The sequence below is a fragment of the Typopeltis vanoorti genome, chromosome 7 (assembly GCF_054136105.1).
Source record: "Typopeltis vanoorti isolate ZY-2024b chromosome 7, IOZ_Tvanoo_1.0, whole genome shotgun sequence".
Lineage (NCBI taxonomy): Eukaryota > Metazoa > Arthropoda > Arachnida > Uropygi > Thelyphonidae > Typopeltis > Typopeltis vanoorti.
The window spans coordinates 95197894-95210913 of NC_143555.1; positions in this window are offsets into that span (position 1 = coordinate 95197894).

Consider the following 13020-nt stretch of genomic DNA (forward strand, 5'->3'; position numbering starts at 1 on the left):
AGTGATAAAATGTTGATGTAAAATCAGATACAAATCCTTGTGTCTGATTTTACATCAAGCTATCTTTCTGTTCTTGAATTCTAGTTGCTGACATTACAATTTAACCATAGACTAGCTATATGCCCCTCTATAATATCTTATTGACACAATGCGATTGTTGACTTTTGCACAGCGTATCTTTTGGCATCTTATTGTACTTTCTCAAAATCTGTAAAACTTCCATACAAATTCTTGAATTATTATTCTCAAGATTTTCTAATTATTTGTCACAAAATCTTGGTAAAAATTAGGTCAGAATCTTTCCATTTGGTATGAATATAGCTTCTTCTTTCCCAAGTTTCTCTTCCACAATTTACGTTAGCCTCTTCTCAAATATTGAAGGCCCTGAAGTGGTTTGAAAAAAAAAGTTCCATGTTTGGTCTCTAGAGCAGGGTTTCTGGATGATGTAAAAAATCGATTAAAAATACAAATAAATAAAATGAAAATTTATTAAAAAAAAATCCTTAATCCACCCTGGTACTAAATATACACTTGGTCCACTTGTATGTTTGCAAATAACCTTTCGTGGGTGGGAGCAACATAAAAAAGTATGTTTGCATAAATTTTTAGAATAATTAGTATTCCTTTATAATTTTTGCAATTTTATTTTCTTTTATAAAAAAGAAATAAAAAAAAATAATAAAACTAACTAAATAATGAAGCTCTGCCACAATCATTCAAAATTAGACTTTCTGACAGACCTTCTGAATTTAAATTCAGTGCAGCCATTGTAAAACTTTTATATTTTCATAACTGAGCATATGTAGTAGAACAACTTCATTCAGCAAGAGTCACAGACAAAAGTTATGGAAGGAATATAGAGAAAAAGGTGATCAGCACACTCATGACCAGTACAAGGCACAGGCAAAAAAGGATAAGTTTTTTTGGTAAGAAAAGCCAAAGCTAATTATGAGAGAAAGCAAGCAGATGAGGCAAAAAGAAATCCTAAAAAGTTCTTTCACCATGTGACAAGCAAAAGGCCTATAAAAAGATGACCTTAAAAAGTGCTTATGGTAAGTAACAGAAGCAAATGAAACAGTTGAGTTACTGGGCAATCATTTTATAATTGTGTAACCATCCAGGTGACAGTGCCAGATTTAATATGGATGGATTGGAGAATAGAAGTTGATAAATTGGAAGTGCTTGGGGTATTGCAGAATCTTAATGCAAACATTGCCATGGGATTAAATAGTGTATCAGCTATAGATTATGAGAATGTGCAAGGGAATTATACCTCTAACCAAGTTGTTTATTTTAAGTCTGTTTGAGAAAGATATCAATGAAGAGGAAAGAGGGCAAAATAGTTCCACTGCAAAAGGAGACTCCAAGACAGAAGTATAAATTATAGCCAATCCTCAGGTGCAGGTTAAGGTACTGAAGAAGTTGATAAAAGATGAAATTCAAGACTGGATGAGCAGGAATAAGATTTGATAGGATAGGTGGAAATTTGATTATGTGAAAGGTAGATCTTGCCTCCTCCTCCTCCTCTATAAACTCAATACTCAACTTCTCCATAAACCAAAAAGTGGTTTATGGAGGGGTTGAGTCCAGGAGAAGGCAGGTAACTAATAAGTATTACAGGGCTCAATACTTGGTTCTTCATCATTCAATTTGTATGTCAATGATATATATATAATGATTTGATTGAAAATATTCATTTATTTGTTTGTTGATAATGCAAAACTGGAAAGGGCAATAGTACATGAATGTGATGTAGAGGTAGGAATAGCTTAAATAGACTGCAGTCAAAGGTAAATTGCATTGTGGCCACCTGTAAGATGAGGCACTCTGAGAAGAAGAGATCACAAGCAGTGCACCATATTGATGGCATTGAGCTACAGGAAATTGACAAAGCCAGATATCTGGGTTTGATTGTGGATAGGGTGTCGAAGTTTCAAGGCCTTTTTGCAAAGGTAGCCAAAACTGTGCATCAATATACAAGGCTGTTGAGGAACACACTGACAAGCAGGGACAGGGAAGTTATTATTCCCTTTTAAAGGCCTTAATAAAACACATTTGGACTACCATTCACAGATTTGAAAAGTTAGGACTAGGTTTTTTGCTTGGAGAGTTATGAATGGATGGAATGGATTGCCCGAGGTGGTTATGAGTGCTTCATCAGTGACTAAGTTAAAGGAGCAGTATAATAGGTGTGAATAATGATTAATGGGCCTCTCTTGAGTTTTCTGACTCCATGAAGATAAATGCATAAAAATTACATCTACTACAGATACCTTTCCACATTCCAGGTTTCTGAATAGAAAAAGCTATTCAGAAACCTGGAATGTGGAAAGGAAGGAATGTGGAAAGAAAAAATTCTGGAAAGAATGTTCCAGAATTCTCATTGATTGCTATCATATCATATGCTTGCTGCAAGTATACCCCATAGGATTTGCTTCAATCAGCATATACTGCAGAATATTCCTTTCACTGTGATGACTGAAGCAAATCCTATGGGGTATACTTGCAACAAGCGTATGATAGCAATCAATGAGAATTCTGGAACATTCTCCCTTTAGGGATGTAATGACATTATGGAGACTATGGTGGGGGTGGATGTCCCTTGATCTCACCTGACAATCCAGGGTTGAGATCAGGGCTCTGTGGAAGCCAGTCAAGTGTGGCAATGTTCATGTCCATAGACAATGGTCAGTTCTGTAGAAATGCCACAAGTAGGAAGTAATGCATCGTCCAGAATGTTTAGATACCTCTCGGTGTTCAATGTTCATGGCACCACAAACAGTGATCCAAGGCCAAACTGGGAAAAACAGGACCATACCATCACCTTTACCTCCAAATTACATAGTTGGGGTTACACACTCCTGGTAACAGACATTCACTGGGAATCCACTGCACTCATCCATATGTTTGGTAGAGGGTGTAGCATAATTCATCAGTCTATAACACAGCCATACAAGCTTCCATGCTCACTGTACATGCGCTTAGCACCAGCAGATGACACTGAATGTTGGTTCAGGTAATGTGGGGCGTGCGTATTGCAGTTACCATGTCGTGAGGCTAGGTTCTGAATGTTTTTGTGAAGATCCGTGTTCCAGTCGATTCCCGGAACTCTGCATTCAACACATCAGCTGACGAATGGCAGTTTTTACACATCATCCTTTGTAGCACCCTATGGTCACATTCGATGAGTGTGGTGAGTCGTCTACTGTGGGTAGCAATTGCAGTTGACTTCACTGTGCTTCCATCTGATTGTTGATCTGGGATGGTCCAGTTTGCAGAACAGATAGGCCTGCAACATGGCATCCTATCATTACATTTCTTTCAACTCTGTCAGTTCCCTTCTCGCAGCCATTTCACCAAGACACAGTTGCAGACTTTGCAGCATCGTATTCTTCCAATGTATACTGCCTACCAACACACAACTTGTTACATGACATGATGCACCATGCCCACGGGGACGTCTATTGACTTCTTTCCAAGCAGTGTATTTTTAAGTCCACCAAAGTTTGATCCCCTTTTTTGTGTATTTAAGTATCAATTACTTGAATCTGTTTTTGTTATACTGTGCGGGTAGCAGCAAAGTAGTAGCAAAAAGACTATGTAAGAAAGCATTCTACAGTCACGTCATGACTTCTCTGCCTATTCTGGGATTTCAGAACGTTTGAAAAATTATTAGTTAAAGCAAATTTAGTGTTAGTATAATTTTTGAATTGTTGTTGTTTACGCAGTTTTTGTATCCACAAAAAGAAAAGGGGATGATGCTACTGAATCTGTTTCAAACAATAGCAAAATTAGCAATCTAAAAAGGTTATGGATTTGAATACGAAACTTATAACGTCAGCTACTGGAACAAACCTGAACACATTCCAACTCAACATCACTAAAGTTCAAGATAAGAAGCCAGAATGACAAAAAAATGGAGCTAGTTGAAGAATTAGATAAGAAAAAGATCAACATAATAAGGATGACTGAAACAAAAAAAAAAGGCAAAAACTGGCGAGATCTTTTTGAATAATAAATACAAAATTTTATATTCAAGCAATGACAATCAAGGAAAAAGAAGGAGTAGCCAACAGTATTTAACGCTAAATATGAAGCTAATCTTCTTGAATAGCAGGCAATATCAAGTAAAGTGATGTGGGCAAATATCAGAATAGGGAACTGAACAATGAGACTTATTTGTGCCTCTGGTCCCATAGAAGGTTCTACTAAGGTAGAAATGGAGGAACTTTTTGAGGCTTTAAAGAAAGTAACTGAAACAATGAAAAACAAAAAGTTAGTCTGTGTTGGGGATCTAAATATCAGAGTAAGAAATGATTGTCAGACATATAAAAATATTTTGGGAAAATTTGGAGAAAAGAGCAAAGCTAATAATAATCGCAAATACCTGTTGGATTTCTGCTCAAGACATGGACTGGTTATTACTAACACAATGTTGCAAGATAAAATGTGCACAAATTCGCATGGAGAGAAGAAGCAAGGGATAAGAAAGGTCTAATTCACCAGTTCCCCATTCTGATATTTACCCACATCACTTTACTTGATATTGCCTGCCATTCAAAAAGATTAGCCTCATATTTATAGATAGTGATGTTTTCTCACTGGGGCAGGACACTAGAGTGTACAGAGGATTTGAAATTGGAAGTGATCACCATTTAGAATTCAGCAGGATACAATTGAATTTCATATTGAAAAGAACATGTAAGAAAGTTTTAAAGAGAATAAAAGTTGAGCAGCTCTCAGATGTGAACTGTAGACTAACATACACAAAGATTATTGAAGAAAAAATGAAAGAGTTTGAGAACAGGAATCAAACCTTGGAGATTCAGTGGCAAACCATGAAGAAAATCCTGATTGATTCAGCAAGAGAGGCATGTGATGAGGTTGTCTACAAGGATAGAAAAATCAGAACTCCATGGTGGACACAGGAAGTTAAAGAGGCAGTTAAAGAAAAGAAGAAAGCATATCAAAAGATTTAAAGAAAGGATATAAGATCATAGAGGAGTAAACACAATCAAAAATAAATTCATACACGTATATACATAAAGATATATTAAATTTTACATTAGCATCCAGGAATGTGTTAGCAGAGCGAATCTCAGGTGATATAGTCACTTACACAAAATGGGAGAGGAAAGATTAGCGAAACAAGTGTTCTCTGCCAGGTTGGCAGGAAAAAGACCCAGAGAAAGACTAAGATATAGGTGGATTGAGTAAAAAGTGTCTTAGAAGATAGAAATATAAGGTCTGATAATGTTGGACTCTTGACAGGTAACAGATTGATCTCGAGAAAAATTGTAGATAGGAAGTTAGTAATGATGTAAGTTTTTCATGTAGTATTATCATATCCTGTACATCCTTTTAGGGTACATGTCAGGAATTTGATGATGACGATGAACATTTGTTAATTTGAAAAAAGGTGAATGTGTTCAGAATTTGCAATCCGTTTTTTCAGTTAAATTTTGTTGATTTTCAAGTTTTCTTAATTAAAATGCAATGAATAGTCGTGTTTATAGGAATTTAATTACTTTGTTTTAAAGCAGCCTTCCAAAAAATATATTTTTAATCTAAATTTTTGATAGTTTTCATTTTTTTTTTTAAAATTAAAGCTGAATTTGCAGTTGTTTATTTTCTTAAAAAAAAGAACCCATCTTTTTTGTTTTTCATATCCTTTATTAAGCACCATAAAGAAACAATTTATATAATTTCATTGAACAAAAAAAAAAAAAATAAAAATGCTCATTGATCATGAACCTCACTTATTGTGACACTTTTTTTTTTGTTTCAATCATAAAGAGACATCCACTATATATATATATATATATATATATATATATATATATATATATATATATATATGAGCCACCTGCAGTAAAATTGCCACCAACATCATACAACTAGAGGGGCTCTAAGTTGCTTGAAAAAAATTCCGTTTTTAGTCTCTACATCAGGGTTTCTTGATTTAACTATTAGCCTTACCAATGGTATTCAACGTACTACAGGTCATTGATACTTTCGACCATCTAAAACTGAAATGTTATGTTTTGTGATAGAGTGTGTGTTGTATAAAATACTGGATGTTTAAGCTTTGTGTGACCTTTTTTTTAGTATAATTTGAGTCCAGAAAAATATCAGAAATCATTGCTTTTCATGAACATTTCTGCTCAAAGACTCATAAAATAAGCTTACAAACACTTATGTGAAGGACTTTATTTTGCCATAGATGGATGCATCTATTTTGGTATTTGCCTTATTGTGTGCCACTAATGCATCTATCTCAGCAAATAAGAAACTAATGTTTAACAGGAAAACAGTGCTGCATATCACTATTAGTTGTAAACATTTTGCAAGATCAGGTACTCCTTCAGTTGTTAGAACCTAATATCCAGCCATAATATCATAATTATTTATGTCCGGATGGTGGCATGTTATTATTCTACATGATGATGCCATGTAAAAATCCTGTTTGCATTGAATGGGAGCTTAATAACTGATCTGGTGTGTTACAGCAGTGTTCAGCATTTAAACTTCATAAGAAACAGATTTATGACCTCAAAACAATGGTGCCATGATTTTCTTTGTATTTGCACTATCAACTGGTGATTAATTTTTGACAGTGTAGTATCCTTATCATGCAGAAATGCACCATAAAAGGCTATGTAGTTTACAATGACCATGTTTCTAGTTGCTTTATCTTGCAACTGTTGATCATATAAGGAAACAGATGATACAAACACTTTTTGCTTAATTCAAACCTCCCTATAAATGATGCATTTTCATATGCAATATGCTGATAGTTTAACTCAAAATTATTCTAAGACAATGCTAAGACAAATAGTTCTGAACAGATTTGGAATAAAAATGCAAGATTCAACTCAACAATTCAGATCAATATAACTTTTTTTTTGCCTCATGTCATTTTTTAAAAGAAAGTCAACAAATTTATAGAGAAAAATGAATAACTGCTTAGAGTTGATCAGGAATTCTCTAGATCTAAATCCTATAGAAAATCTTAGTCATATATAAAGAAAAATTCAAATGAATGGGCTGCATAACCAAAGAAGCTGATTTGTGCAACAATATACATGGTTTATGAAAAAACATTGTAGATTCAATGCCACAACATATTATAGAGTTTATTAAGGCAAAAGGAAAGCAAGACAAAGTACTAAACAATGAAATGTAAAAATATGTTTGTATATTCCTGTTCACATTAATTTGCAAAAGGCTATATGCCACTTTTAGTTGACACAGTTTATGGCATTCAACTAAAAAGATTTAGTGAGATGAATGATCAGATGAAAAGCTTAACATTTCTAAAAGCAAAATTATTAATACAATCAGGACTGCATTTACCATAAGGCGCAAGCTGGGGCCTCATTTTAAAACCTTACTTCTCACAAACAATATAAAAAACAGCCTAGTTGTAAAATAAAATATTTATTTTTAAATATTATATTTGTAATATAAACACAAGAGGCTGCTGAAAAATTTGTGAGGCCTCCCACCTCCATTTGAAATATATTGTTCTTTCCTTAGAATATAAAACTAATAGGAACTGCTATTGCATAAAATTCATGCACGTGAGTATACCACTAGGGGGCAAAAAACGGTTGAGGTAATAGCTATTTTGTTCCCTATATCTACATATTTCACACAACCGTAGAAGAGTGAGAATAGAAATAGAATTGTGGAATTTTTTTTTTAGCTTATCGCTATTCTTTAGTTTTCTGTTCTAAAGTTCTATTGCATGGCTGAAGTTAAGTCTCTAAGTGTCGTTCATAAGCACATGTAACAACTGATAGTTACAGTTATTTGGCTAGCATTTGTAAAGCAGTATGCAAGTGTATATATCTAATTTTATGGTTAAAGTAATTGTCACAGTCGGTAAGAATATATTTCTCAATGAATTTATTTTTATTTTACTGTTACTTGTTTATTTTAACAAAACCAAGATACTACTGTTTCTATTTTTACATATTTTTAGCTCTTAATGTAATTATTTATTTTATTTATTTATATGTTTATTTTGGATTTAATATATATTTATTTCGCTTATGTGTATTGATGGTATAATACACATAATGATGCCAACAAAGTTTGAATTCGGAGCTAGTAAAAAAAAAAAAAAATTCTCAATGACTCAGAGAAAAGGAAAAACAGCTAAATAGTCAAAAAGGAACAATTTTGTCTTTCTTACATTCTTCAAAAAATGAAGGAAAAATGAAGAATTTCATAGAACTGAAGTTGGACCTCAAACTTCTTGGAATGAAAGCGAAACATTGGTATCAGCATCAGGAGACAAAAGTGAAAAATGAAGAACATCAAAATAATGTGGAAAACATAGAAGGAGAAAAAGAAGTAAATTAAATAAATCAAGAGGGTTTTGAAGAAAATTTTCATTTGAGTCCGTACTTACCAGCAAGCAAGCTATCTCTTGTCCTACCGATATAGCAGTGTAGCCAATTAGTATTAATGAACAATTTATCGAGAAAAGGAAAAACAGCTAAATAGTCAAAAAGGAACAATTTTGTCTTTCTTACATTCTTCAAAAAATGAAGGAAAAATGAAGAATTTCATAGAACTGAAGTTGGACCTCAAACTTCTTGGAATGAAAGCGAAACATTGGTATCGGTATCAGGAGACAAAAGTGAAAAATGAAGAACATCAAAATAATGTGGAAAACATAGAAGGAGAAAAAGAAGTAAATTAAATAAATCAAGAGGGTTTTGAAGAAAATTTTCATTTGAGTCCGTACTTACCAGCAAGCAAGCTATCTCTTGTCCTACTGATATAGCAGTGTAGCCAATTAGTATTAATGAACAATTTATCGAGCATATTTTAATAAATATGCCTCAGAATGTTGATTAAAAAAAAAAAAAAAAAAAAAAAAAAAAAAAAACAATACACAGAACACAACAGAATATATGTCAGAAGTGTAAATGAATCACATTTTTATTGTGAAAAGGTGAATTGAACAAAGGAGAAACGAGAGTGGCTAATTTTTTCAGAAACCAGCAAAGCAATTGACTGCTTTGTTTGTAAATTATTATCTAAGTCAAATAATAGGTTAATGAAGGGTTTTAATTACTGGAGAAATATAACACAATCCTTATGTGATCAGTCTTCTACTGAGCATATAAGAGCAATGTGCACATATCGCAAAAGAAAATCAAGTTCTATAAAAAGTCGAACTGATTCTGAATTGATGAAACAAACACAATCTGAAGAAAATTATTGGAGAGAGGTTTTAAAAAGAATAACAGCTACCATTAAGTTACGTAGTAAACTAGCGCTAGCATTTAGAGGCAATACAAATGATATTTTTTCTGATTCTTGGGAAATTATTTATCATATTTACTTTATTTAAGCGAATTTCATAATTTTTTAAAAAAAAATCACATGAAAATGTATGACAACTTTGGTTCTGGCAGATCAAATTATCTTTCTTACCACACATGTGATGAATTCATAGCGTTAATAACTAATAAAACAAGAGAAATATTAATATCGGAAATTAAGAAAGCTGCCTATTTTGCAATAATACTCGATTCAACATCAGAGGCTTCCCTTAATGACCAATTGGCTATTATATTTAGGTATGTTACTGAAAATTCTGACACTAGAGAAACATTTATGGTTCAGTATTACACAACATAATTCCTTTATATTTAGAAGAGGCAGTATTAAAAAAATTAGAATAATTATCTTTGGAGATAAAAAATGTGCACAGGGCAAAGCTATGATAAAGCTGCCAATATGAAAGGTGTCTATACAGGTTTACAAGCTAGGCTGAAAAAACATAGTCCCTCTGCACATTATATACCATGTTCTAGTCATTCCTTAAATTTAATTGGCAACTATAGTAAGGAATCTTGTCCGGAGGCAGTGCAATATTTTTGTTTTATTCAAAATGTATATAATTACTTCTCATCTTCACCAAGAAGATGGGGTATACTCCTTAAATATTTAGGGAAAAAAAACTTTAACAGTTAAAAGACTAAGTGAAACGAGGTGGTCTGCAAGAGCTAACACTATATTGGTTTGAAACTACCAGAGACAGAGTGATATAAACAAATTAAAGAGGCATTACTTGAACTATCCATTTCTCCTAATGAAAAACCTATTTCTAAATTAGAGAGCTCATCATTGGCTGAACATTTTGACAATTCAGAAACACCAATTTTAACAGTTGTGTGGGACAAAAGTTTACGACGAATAAATGCTACTAATAAATCTCTACAAGATCCCGAAACGGATTTGTTGTTAGTTAATAATTTGTTACAGTCTTCAGTTGGTTTTATTTTAGATATAAGAAATAGTTTTGCTGCTTTAAATGAAGAAGCAAATTTATTAACAGATAAGAAAAAATTTAAAGATGTGAAGGAAAGAGTGAAAAAAGAAAAAAAAATGTGACTAAGTTTCACAAATCCAATGATGAGATTATATTACATGGGAAAGAAAATTTCATTGTTAATTTTAATCTCATTTGCGATAAGCTAATTTAGAAATTAATGAAAGAGCAAAAAAGCTATTTAGACATATTAGATATGTTTGACATTTTTTTGAAGAAAGATATAGATCAAGACAAGTTCAAGACTAGTATTAATACTCAGAAAAATTTACTGAAGTTAAGCAATTTTTAATAATGATAAAAAGGAAGAAAATTCTTCAATTAAAAATATGTACAAATTTATAAACGATGAATTAAGGTTTACTTTTCCAAATGGTAGAAACAATTTTAAAAATATTTTTGACGATGCCTATTTCAAATGCTAGTGCTGAACACTCGTTTTCAGTGTTAAAATAACAACAACAAAAAATTATTTAAGAGCAAGTTGCACCAAAATAAAACAAGTGACCTGTCGTTATTATGCACTGAATCAGATGTAACGGACTCGATTAATTATGATGACAATATATTTGCGAAAACCAAAGCCACACACAAAAAAACGTTTAGCTATTATTTTTTTTTACAATTTAAATTTGAACTGATTTATTTTTATACTTTTTTAAATGCAAATATATGTATACCAATATTGTGTTATTATTATTTTATTAAAATGAGTTATGGAAATGTCAGCTTTTGTTTTCATCATCATCATCAATTTCCTGACATGTACCCTCAAGGGGTGTACAGGTTATGATAGTACTACATAGAAAAATTTACCACATTACTAACTTCCTACAATTTTCCTCCAAATCAATTTGTTACTTGTCAACACTCCAACATTACCAGATCTTATATTTCTATCGTCTAAGGCACTTTGTACCATATCAATCCACCTATATCTTGGTCTTCCTCAGGGTCATTTTGCTGCCAACCTGACAGAGAACACTTGTTTTGCTAATCTTTCCTTGCCCATTCTGTTCAAGTGACCATACCACCTCAGATTAGCTGTGCTAACACATTCCTGGATGCTATCAATGTCAAGTTCTTCGTAATATCCTCATTTTTAATATGATATTGCCATTGATGCCATCTGTTCATGCCTCTAATCTTTCTCAGGACTCTCATATCTGTGGTCTCTAGTCTTTGGTCAAGTGTTTTACTTCTGACACAGCTCTCAGATCCATAAGTTAAAACTGGTTTGAACAGTGTCTTGTATACAGCTAATTTAGTGTTCCGACTAATTTCTCTCTTATTCCATATGAATTTATTCAATTGACTTCCTGCTATACCAGCTTTGTTGATTCTGTTACCTATTTCCATATTTAATTTACCATCTTCACTAAAAATCATGCCTAAGTAGTTGAACATGTTTCACTTGTTCTATAGGTTCTCCATTCACAATGCAGTTGACATTTTCAATGATTCTGTCTATTTTCATTGTCTTTGTCTTGTTATTGCTGACCTTCATACCATACCTATGACAACAGTTAGTCAATTTAGTCAGGAAATCTTGCAAACTTGTAGCGGATTTATATAGAAGTATAATATCGTCTGCATAAAGCAAAGAGCTGAATTAACATCTCCAATTTTGATATCATGTTTAAAACCACTTTCCTTCATAATGTGATCCATATAGATAATGAATAACAGAGGGGATAATGTACATCCTTGTCTCACACCAGATTTAACATTAAACCATCTTCCTGTACTTCATTCAATTATAACTGCTGACTTACAACTCAAATAAAGACTAAGTATTGCTTGATATAATGCCCCATTTACACCATATAACTGTAACGTATTGAATAGTTTCTCTCTTGGCACCTTGTCATATGCCTTTTCCAGATCGACAAAACTTAAATACAGATCTTTGTTATATTCCCATGCTTTCTCAACTATTTGTCGTAAAGTGAAGATCTGATCTTGACAGCCTCTATTTGGCCTGAATCCAGATTGTTCTTCACCAAGCCTTTCTTCCACAATTCTTTTCAACCATTTCTCAAGTATACTTGCATAGATCTTACTAGGAACACTCAGTAGGGAAATACTTTGTAATTCTCACATTCAATTTTATTTCCCTTTTTATATATGGCTACTATGAGAGCTCTACTCCAATCATCGGGAATTCGTCCCTGTGTACAGGCATTCTGAACTATGCAGTGCAGCCACTGTAAGACTTTTATACCTCCATACTTCAGCATTTCTGGTCGAATATCATCTACTCCTGCTGCCTTTCCACATTTCAAGCCTTTGATGGCTTTTTCTACTTCAAGTATGGATATGTATTCCTGACTGTATGCCTGTTGAGTTTTTGACACTGTGCTCTTACTGCTTGTTTCATTTAGCAATTTTTTGAAGTAATTACTCCATACTTCAAGGATATCTTTTTCTGCCATTTTCATGTCACCTTTATCATCTCTAACTCCTTTTACAGCACTCTTTCCTTCATTCCTAAGCTTCTTCAACAACCTCCAGAATATTTTGCCACCTTCTTGATATTTATTTTCTATATTCTTGCCAAAGTCCTCCCATGACTTTTGTTTAGCTAGTTTTAAACAGTGTTTAGCTTTCTTACATTTGTCTCTGTATTCTCTAAGAGCACAAGCTGACTTATTTGACAGGAACTT